This window comes from Thalassophryne amazonica, chromosome 4 (genome assembly GCF_902500255.1).
Source record: "Thalassophryne amazonica chromosome 4, fThaAma1.1, whole genome shotgun sequence".
Lineage (NCBI taxonomy): Eukaryota > Metazoa > Chordata > Actinopteri > Batrachoidiformes > Batrachoididae > Thalassophryne > Thalassophryne amazonica.
Window position 1 is genome coordinate 77,875,749 of NC_047106.1, and position 11,457 is coordinate 77,887,205.

The following is an 11,457-nucleotide window of genomic DNA, read 5'->3' on the forward strand; positions in this document are numbered from 1 at the left end:
TAGCTTAGCCGCCGTTAGTTCCCCTCCAGCAGATACCGAGCAGCCGGGAAAGCAGGCCGACTGGGTGACTGTGAGGAGGAAGCGTAGTCCTAAACAGAAGCCCCGTGTACACCGCCAACCCGTTCACATCTCTAACCGTTTTTCCCCACTCGGCGACACACCTGCCGAGGAACAAACTCTGGTAATTGGCAACTCTGTTTTGAGAAATGTGAAATTAGCGACACCAGCAACCATAGTCAATTGTCTTCCGGGGGCCAGAGCAGGCGACACTGAAGGAAATTTGAAACTGCTTGCTAAGGCTAAGTGTAAATTTGGTAAGATTGTAATTCACGTCGGCAGTAATGACATCCGGTTATGCCAATCGGAAGTCACTAAAATTAATATTGAATCGGTGTGTAACTTTGCAAAAACAATGTCGGACTCTGTAGTTTTCTCTGGGCCCTCCCCAATCGGACCGGGAGTGACATGTTTAGCCGCATGTTCTCCCTGAATTGCTGGCTGTCTGAGTGTGTCCAAAAAAATGAGGTGGGCATCATAGATAATTGGCAAAGCTTCGGGGAAAACCTGGTCTTGTTAGGAGAGACGGCATCCATCCTACTTTTGGATGGAGCAGCTCTCATTTCTAGAAATCTGGCCAATTTTATTAAACCCTCCAAACCGTGACTATCCAGGGTTGGGACCAGGAAGCAGAGTTGTAGCTTCTACACACCTCTCTGCAGCTTCTCTCCCCCTGCCATCCCCCCAATACCCCATCCCGTAGAGACGGTGCCTGCTCCCAGACCACCAATAACCAGCAAAAATCTATTTAAGCATAAAAATTCAAAAAAGAACAAATAATATAGCCCTTCAAACTGCACCACAGACTAAAACGGTTTTAAATGTGGTCTATTAAACATTAGATCTCTCTCTTCTTAGTCCCTGTTAGTAAACGATATAATAATTGATCAACATATTGATTTATTCTGCCTTACAGAACCTGGTTACAGCAGGATGAATATGTTAGTTTAAATGAGTCAACACCCCCGAGTCACACTAACTGCCAGAACGCTCGTAGCACGGGCCGGGGCGGAGGATTAGCAGCAATCTTCCACTCCAGCTTATTAATTAATCAAAAACCCAGACAGAGCTTTAATTCATTTGAAAGCTTGACTCTTAGTCTTGTCCATCCAAATTGGAAGTCCCAAAAACCAGTTTTATTTGTTGTTATCTATCATCCACCTGGTCGTTACTGTGAGTTTCTCTGTGAATTTTCAGACCTTTTGTCTGACTTAGTGCTTAGCTCAGATAATTATAGTAGGCGATTTTAACATCCACACAGATGCTGAGAATGACAGCCTCAACACTGCATTAATCTATTGGTAGACCGATTGGCTTTGCTCAAAATGTAATGAGTCCACCCATCACTTTAACTCATACCTTAGATCTGTTCTGACTTATGGTATGGAAATTGAAGACTTAACAGTATTCCCTGAAAACCCCCTTCTGTCTGATCATTTCTTAATAACATTTACATTTACTATGATGGACTACCCAGCAGTGGGGAATAAGTTTCATTACAGTAGAAGTCTTTAAGAAAGCGCTGTAACTAGGTTTAAGGATATGATTCCTTTTTAATGTTCTCCAATGCCATATACCAACACAGGGCAGAGTAGCTACCTAAACTCTGTGAGTGAGATAGATTATCTCGTCAGTAGTTTTATATCCTCATTGAGGACAACTTTGGATGCTGTAGCTCCTCTGAAAAAGAGAGCCTTAAATCAGAAGTGCCTGACTCCGTGGTATAACTCACAAACTCGCAGCTTAAAGCAGATAACCCGTAAGTTGGAGAGGAAATGGAGTCTCACTAATTTAGAAGAACTTCACTTAGCCTGGAAAAAGAGTCTGTTGCTCTATAAAAAAGCCCTCCGTAATGCTAGGACATCTTACTAAAAGTAAGTCCCTTCGGCTGCTCCCTTGTTTTGCACTCGGGGTCGCAACAGCAAATCCAAGGTGGATCTGCATGTTGAATTGGCACAAGTTTTACGCCGGATGCCCTTCCTGACGCAACTCCACATTACATGGAGAAATGTGGCAGGGGTGGGATTTGAACCCGGAACCTTCTGAACTGAAAACCAAGTGCATTAACCACTTGGCCACCACCCCTGCTAAAGCTAGGACATCTTACTACTCATCACTAATTGAAGAAAATAAGAACAACCCCAGGTTTCTTTTCAGCACTGTAACCAGGCTGACAAAGAGTCAGAGCTCTATTGAGCCGAGTATTCCTTTAACTTTAACTAGTAATGACTTTATGACTTTCTTTGCTAATAAAATTTTAACTATTAGAGAAAAAATTACTCATAACCATCCCAAATACATATCGTTCTCTTTGGCTGCTTTCAGTGATGCTGGTAATTGGTTAGACTCTTTCTCTCCGATTGTTCTGTCTGAGTTATTTTCATTTAGTTTACTTCCTCCAAACATCAACATGTCTATTAGACCCATTCCTACCAGGCTGCTCAAGGAAGCCCTACCATTAATTAATGCTTCGATCTTAAATATGTTCAATCTATCTTTATTAGTTGGCTATGTACCACAGGCTTTTAAGGTGGCAGTAATTAAACCATTACTTAAAAGCCATCACTTGACCCAGCTATCTTAGCTAATTATAGGCCATCTCCAACCTTCCTTTCTCTCTCAAAAATTCTTGAAAGGGTAGTTGTAAAACAGCTAAACTGATCATCTGCATAGGAATGGTCTATTTGAAGAGTTCAGTCAGGGTTTAGAATTCATCATAGTACAGAAACAGCATTAGTGAAGGTTACAAATGATCTTCTTATGGCCTCAGACAGTGGACTCATCTCTGTGCTTGTCCTGTTAGACCTCAGTGCTGCTTTTGATACTGTTCACCATAAAATTTTATTACAGAGATTAGAGCATGCAATAGGCATTAAAGGCACTGCGCTGCGGTGGTTTGAATCATATTTATCTAATAGATTACAATTTGTTCATGTAAATGGGGAATCTTCTTCACAGACTAAGGTTAATTATGGAGTTCCACAAGGTTTGTGCTAGGACCAATTTTATTCAACTTTATACATGCTTCCCTTAGGCAGTATTATTAGACAGCATTGCTTAAATTTTCCATTGTTACACAGATGATACCTACGCTTTATCTATCCATGAAGCCAGAGGACACACACCAATTAGCTAACTGCAGGATTGTCTTACAGACATAAAGCCATGGATGACCTCTAATTTCCTGCTTTTAAACTCAGATAAAATGAAGTTATTGTACTTGGCCCCACAAATCTTAGAAACATGGTGTTAACCAGATGCCTTACTCTGGATGGCATTACCCTGACTTCTAGTAATACTGTGAGAAATCTTGGAGTATTTTGATCAGGATATGTCATTCAATGCGCATATTAAACAAATATGTAGGATACTTTTTTGCATTTGGCATATATCTCTAAAATTAGAAAGGTCTTGTCTCGAGTGATGCTGAAAAACTAATTCATGCATTTATTTCCTCTAGGCTGGACTATTGTAATTCATTATTATCAGGTGTCCTAAAAGTTCCCTGAAAAGCCTTCAGTTAATTCAAAATGCTGCAGCTAGAGTACTGAGAGGGACTAGAAGGAGAGAGCATATCTCACCCAATATTGGCCTCTCTTCATTGGTTTCCTGTTAATTCTAGAATAGAATTTAAAATTCTTCTTTTTACTTAGAAGGTTTTGAATAATCAGGTCCCATCTTATCTTAGGGACCTCATAGTACCATATCACCCCAATAGAGCGCTTCGCTCTCAGACTGCAGGCTTACTTGTAGTTCCTAGGGTTTGTAAGAGTAGAATGGGAGGCAGAGCTTTCAGCTTTCAGGCTCCTCTTCCTGTGGAACCAGCTCCCAATTCGGATCAGGGAGACAGACACCCTTCTCTACTTTTAAGATTAGGCTGTAAAACTTTCCTTTTTTGCTAAAGCTTATAGTTAGGGCTGGATCAGGTGACCCTGAACCATCCCTAGTTATGCTGATATAGACTTAGACTGCTGGGGGGTTCCCATGATGCACTGAGTGTTTACTTTCTCTTTTTTGCTCTGTATGCACCACTCTGCATGTAATCATTAGTGATCGATCTCTGCTCCCCTCCACAGCATGTCTTTTTCCTGGTTCTCTCCCTCAAGCCCCAACCAGTCCCAGCAGAAGACTGCCCCCTCCTGAGCCTGGGTTCTGCTGGAGGTTTCTTCCTGTTAAAAGGGCGTTTTTCCTTCCCACTGTCGCCAAGGTGCTTGCTCAGAGGGGCCGTTTGGACTGTTGGGGTTTTTCTGTAATTATTGTATGGCTTTGCCTTGCCAATATAAAGCGCCTTGGGGCAACTGTTTGTTGTGATTTGGCGCTATATAAATAAAATTGATTTGATTTGATTTGATGATGCTTGCCCCACCATGTTTCCACTGTCTTCACTGTGAACTGTGCTTGAGAGTTTGGGAGTCGTCTCACAAACTGTCTGCGGCCCTTGGACCCATAAAGAACAATTTTACCTCTCATCAGTCCACAAATTATTCCTCCATTTCTCTTTAGGCCAGTTGATGTGGTTCTTTGGCAAATTGTAACCTCTTCTGCATGGTGTTTTGCTTATTGTTTTATTTATTTAAATAAATTAGCTTCACACAGGGCATCTTCTAGCTGTCACAGCACTTACAGGGTAACTCCAGACTGTCTTTGATCATCCTGGAGCTGATCAATGGGTGAGCCTTTGCCATTCTGGTTATTCTTCTATCCATTTTGATGGTTGTTTTCCATTTTCCTTCCACAATTCTCTGTTTTTTTTGTCCATTTTAAAGCATTGGAGATCATTGTAGATGAACAGCCTATAATTTTTTGCACCTGCATATAAGTTTTCCCCCTCTCCAATCAACTTTTAATCAAACTACGCTGTTCTTTCTGAACAATGTCTTGAACGTCTCATTTTCCTCAGTTTTCAAAGAGAAAAGAATGTTCAACAGGTGCTGGCTTCATCCCTAAATAGGGGACACCTGATTCACACCTGTTTGTTCCACAAAATTGACAAACTCACTGACTGAATGCCACACTACTATTATTGTGAACACCCGCTTTTTTCTACTTGTTTTTACTAATAGCCCAATTTCACAGGACTTAAGAGTGTGCATATCATGAATGCTTGGTCTTTGTTGGATTTGTGAGAATCTGCTGAATCTACTGGTACCTTGTTTCCCATGTAAGAAATATACTCAAAACCTGGATTAATCTTTTAGTCACATAGCACTACTATTATTCTGAACACTACTGTAGATCCTGCATCACACCCTCCACCTAACATGGTCAGCCCAAACCTTCCTGCTGTGAGACTGCACAGACAGCTCTGGAGAATGTGACCCACATTCAATGTGTCATACAAATGCCGACATCAGCGACGAGATCCAACAGAAACTCAGTTTGCAGGAACTGCCTTCAGCCAGCTTCACAGCTGTGTTTTCAACACAGAGGCCTTTGACACAAGACAAAACTACTAATCTACAAAGCCATCACCACCTCCGCTGCCACCTGAAGAACTTTGAGCAATTCCACCAACACGCTGAACCCTATTTTTCAGCAATCAGGTGGGAAGTCTACTGACCCAACTCAGCATCTTGGCTGAACCAAGCTTCACAGCCTTGAGTGCTTCATCATCAAGAAACAGCTTTGGACAGTGGGCCACGTTTTTAGGATGGATGACAGTCTGACTTACCAAGCAGATCTTCTACTCTCAGCTCAGCAGAAGAGAATGGTCCAGAGGAGACAGAGAAATGCTACAAGCACCTTGTGAAGCACAAACTCAAGAGCTGCTCCATGGACTGGAAGACCTGGGAAGGAACAAGCGATGGAAACTGAGGCAGCTGGTGAGCAAATGATCCATATGGGAGTAGGAGTGTTTGAAAATAAGTACAAGCAAACAGCAAGGAGAAGAGGAGAAAGAGGAAGGATAGTTGGCAAGTATCCTGGCTGGCAGAAGCTCACTGCAGCAAAAATCAATCAATCAATCAATCAACTTTTTCTTGTGTAGCGCCAAATCACAACAAACAGTTGCCCAAGGCGCTCCACATTGCAAGGCAAGGCCATACAATAATTATGAAACACAGTCTACGTCTAAAGCAACATAACCAAGGGATGGTCCAGGGTCACCCGATCCAGCCCTAAACTATAAGCCTTAGCGAAAAGGAAAGTTTTAAGCCTAATCTTAAAAGTAGAGAGGTATCTGTCTCCCTGATCTGAATGGGAGCTGGTTCCACAGGAGAGGAGCCTGAAAGCTGAAGGCTCTGACTCCCATTTCTACTCTTACAAACCCTAGAACTAACAGTAAGCCCGCCAGTCTGCGAGCGAAGCGCTCTTAATGGGTAATATGGTACTACGCGGTCCCTAAGATAAGATGGGACCTGATTATCAAAACCCTATAAAGTAAGAAGATAGACTTTTTAACATTCTATTTCTAGCATTAACAGGAAGGCCAATGAAGGGAGGGCCCCAACCACGGGTGAGATATGCTCTCTCCTGCTAGGTCACTGTCAGTTTTACTCTAGCTGCAGCATTTCTGACCCAACTGAAGGCTGTTTCAGGAATTTTAGGACAACCTGATAATAATGAATTACAATAGTCCAAGCTAGAGGAAACAAATGCTGAATTAGTTTTTCAGCATCACCTGAGACAAGACCTTTCTGATTTTAGAGATATGCGTAATGCAAAAGGCAGTCCTACATATTTGTTTAATATGCGCTTTGAATGACATATCCTGATCAAAAATAAACTCCAAGATTTCTCACAGTATTACTAGAGATCAGGGAAATGCCATCCAGAGTAACGATCTGGTTAGACACCATGCTTCTAAGATTGTGTGGGCCAAGTACAATAACTTCAGTTTTATCTGAGTTTAAAAGCAGGAAATTAGAGGTCATCCATGTCTTTATGTCTGTAAGACAATCCTGCAGTTTAGCTAATTGGTGCGTATCCTCTGGCTTCATGGATAGATAAAGCTGGGTATCATCTGCGTAACAATGAAAATTTAAGCAATACCGTCTAATAATACTGCCCAAGGGAAGCATGTATAAAGTGAATAAAATTGGTCCTAGCACAGAACCTTGTGGAACTCCATAATTAACTTTAGTCTGTGAAGAAGATTCCCCATTTACATGAACAAACTGTAATCTATTAGACAAATATGATTCAAACCACCGCAGCGCAATGCCTTTAATACCTATGACATGCTCTAATCTCTGTAATAAAATTTTATGGTCAACAGTATCAAAAGCAGCACTGAGGTCCAACAGAACAAGCACAGAGATAAGTCCACTGTCCGAAGCCATAAGAAGATCATTTGTAACCTTCACTAATGCTGTTTCTGTACTATGATGAATTCTAAAACCTGACTGAAACTCTTCAAATAGACCATTCCTCTGCAGGTGATCAGTTAGCTGTTTTACAACTACCCTCTCAAGAATCTTTGAGAGAAAAGGAAGGTTGGAGATTGGCCTATAATTAGCTAAGATAGCTGGGTCAAGTGATGGCTTTTTAAGTAATGGTTTAATTACTGCCACCTTAAAGGCCTGTGGTACATAACCAACTAACAAAGATAGATTGATCATATTTAAGATTGAAGCATTAAATAATGGTAGGACTTCCTTGAGCAGCCTGGTAGGAATGGGGTCTAATAAGCATGTTGATGGTTTGGATGAAGTAACTAATGAAAATAACTCAGACAGAACAATCGGAGAGAAAGAGTCTAACCAAATACCGGCATCACTGAAAGCAGCCAAAGATAACGATACATCTTTGGGATGGTTATGAGTAATTTTTTCTCTAATAGTCAAAATTTTGTTAGCAAAGAAAGTCATGAAGTCATTACTAGTTAAAGTTAATGGAATACTCAGCTCAATAGAGCTCTGACTCTTTGTCAGCCTGGCTACAGTGCTGAAAGAAACTTGGGGTTGTTTCTTATTTTCTTCAATTAGTGATGAGTAGAAAGATGTCCTAGCTTCACGAAGGGCTTTCTTATAGAGCAACAAACTCTTTTCCAGGCTAAGTGAAGATCTTCTAAATTAGTGAGACGCATTCCTCTCCAACTTACGGGTTATCTGCTTTAAGCTACGAGTTTGTGAGTTATACCACGGAGTCAGACACTTCTGATTTAAAGCTCTCTTTTTCAGAGGAGCTACAGCATCCAAAGTTGTCTTCAATGAGGATGTAAAACTATGGACAAGATACTCTAACTCCCTTACAGAGTTTAGGTAGCTACTCTGCTCTGTGTTGGTATATGACATTAGAGAACATAAAGAAGGAATCATATCCTTAAACCTAGTTACAGCGCTTTCTGAAAGACTTCTAGTGTAATGAAACTTATTCCCCACTGCAGGGTAGTCCATCAGGGTAAATGTAAATGTTATTAAAAAATGATCAGACAAAAGGGAGTTTTCAGGGAATACTGTTAAGTCTTCTATTTCCACACCATAAGTCAGAACAAGATCCAAAATATGATCAAAGTGGTGGGTGGACTCATTTACTTTTTGAGCAAAGCTGACAGAGTCTAATAATAGATTAAATGCAGTGTTGAGGCTGTCATTCTCAGCATCTGTGTGGATGTTAAAATCGCCCACTATAATTATCCCATCTGAGCTAAGCACCAAGTCAGACAAAAGGTCTGAAAATTCACAGAGAAACTCACAGTAACGACCAGGTGGACGATAGATAATAACAAATAAAACTGGTTTTTGGGACTTCCAATTTGGATGGACAAGACTAAGAGACAAGCTTTCAAATGAATTAAAGCTCTGTCTAGGTTTTTGATTAATTAATAAGCTGGAATGGAAGATTGCTGCTAATCCTCCGCCCCGGCCCGTGCTACGAGCATTCTGACAGTTAGTGTGACTCGGGGGTGTTGACTCATTTAAACTAACATATTCATCCTGCTGTAACCAAGTTTCTGTTAGGCAGAATAAATCAATACGTTGATCAATTATTATATCATTTACCAACAGGGACTTAGAAGAAAGAGACCTAATGTTTAATAGACCACATTTAACTGTTTTAGTCTGTGGTGCAATTGAAGGTGCTATATTATTTTTTCTTTTTGAATTTTTATGCTTAAATAGATTTTTGCTAGTTATTGGTGGTCTGGGAGCAGGCACCGTCTCTACGGGGATGGGGTAATAGGGGGATGGCAGGGGGAGAGAAGCTGCAGAGAGGTGTATAAGACCACAGCTCTGCCTCCTGGTCCCAACGCTAGACAGTCACAGTTTGGAGGATCCCAAAAAATTGGCCAGATTTCTAGAAATGAGAGCTGCTCCCTCTAAAGTGGGATGGATGCCGTCTCTCCTAACAAGACCAGGTTTTCCCCAGAAGCTTTGCCAATTATCAATGAAGCCCACCTCATTTTTTGGACACCACTCAGACAGCCAGCAATTCAAGGAGAACATGCGGCTAAACATGTCACTCCCGGTCTGATTGGGGAGGGGCCCAGAGAAAACAACAGAGTCCGACATTGTTTTTGCAAAGTTACACACCGATTCAATGTTAATTTTAGTGACCTCCGATTGGCGTAACCGAGTGTCATTACTGCCGACGTGAATTACAATCTTACCAAATTTACGCTTAGCCTTAGCCAGCAATTTCAAATGTCCTTCGATGTCGCCTGCTCTGGCCCCCGGAAGACAATTGACAATGGTTTGCTGGTGTCGCTAACTTCACATTTCTCAAAACAGAGTCGCCAATAACCAGAGTTTGATCCTCGGCGAGTGTATCGTCGAGTGGGGAAAAACGGTTAGAGATGTGAACGGGTTGACGGTGTACACGGGCTTCTGTTTAGGGCTACGCTTCCTCCTCACAGTCACCCAGGTCAGCCTGCCTTCCCGACTGCACGGGGTCTGCCAGGGGGGAACTAACGGCGGCTAAGCTACCTTGGTCCGCACCGACTACAGGGGCCTGGCTAGCTGTAGAATTTTCCACGGTGCGGAGCCGAGCCTCCCAATTCGCCCAGCCTGGCCTCCAAAGCTACGAATAAGCTGCACTTATTACATGTACCGTTACTGCTAAAAGAGGCCGAGGAATAACTAAACATTTCACACCCAGAGCAGAAAAGTACGGGAGAGACAGGAGAAGCCGCCATGCTAAAACGGCTAAGAGCTAGTAGCTACGCTAAGCTAGCGGATTCCCAAACAGGGAATCCGACACTAGACAAGCTGTGGAGCAGCACAGGTAACGCACGACAACAGCGCTAAATAAAAATCCACTGGACAGGCTGTGGAGCAGCACAGGTAACGCACGATAACAGCGCCCAAAAAAATAAAATCAAAATCAAAATCCACTGGACAGGCTGTGGAGCAGCACAGGTAACGCACGACAACAGTGGTAAAAAATAAAATAAAATCCACTGGACAGGCTGTGGAGCAGCACAGGTAACGCACGACAACAGTGCTAAAAAATAAAATAAAAATCCACTGGACAGGCTGTGGAGCAGCACAGGTAACGCACGACAACAGCGCTAAAAAAATAAAAATAAATAAATAAATAAAATAAAATAATAAAATAAAAATCCACTGGACAGGCTGCGGAGCAGCACAGGTAACACACGACAACAGTGGTAAAAATAAATAAAAATCCACTAGACAGGCTGTGGAGCAGCACAGGTAACACACGACAACAGTGCCAAAAAAAATAAAATCAAAATCAAAATCCACTGGACAGGCTGTGGAGCAGCACAGGCAACGCACGACAACAGTGCTAAAACAAATAAAATCCACTAGACAGGCTGTGGAGCAGCACAGGTAACGCACGACAACAGTGCTAAAATAAAATAAAATCCACTAGAAAGGCTGTGGAGCAGCACAGGTAACGCACAACAACAGTGCTAAAAAATAAAATAAAATAAAAATAAAAATCCACTGGACAGGCTGTGGAGCAGCACAGGTAACGCACGACAACAGTGCTAAAAAATACAATAAATAAAAATAAAATTCTCTGGACAGGCTGTGGAGCAGCACAGGCAACGCACGACAACAGTGCTAAAACAAAAAAAAATCCACTAGACAGGCTGTGGAGCAGCACAGGTAACGCACAACAACAGTGCTAAAACAAAATAGAAATCCACTAGACAGGCTGTGGAGCAGCACAGGTAACGCACAACAACAGTGCTAAAACAAAATAAAAATCCACTAGACAGGCTGTGGAGCAGCACAGGTAACGCACAACAACAGTGCTAAAACAAAATAAAATCCACTAGACAGGCTGTGGAGCAGCACAGGTAACGCACGACAACAGTGCTAAAACAAAATAAAATCCACCAGACAGGCTGTGGAGCAGCACAGGTAACGCACAACAACAGTGCTAAAACAAAATAAAAATCCACTGGACAGGCTGTGGAGCAGCACAGGTAACGCACAACAACAGTGCTAAAAAATAAAATAAAATAAAAATAAAAATCCACTGGACAGG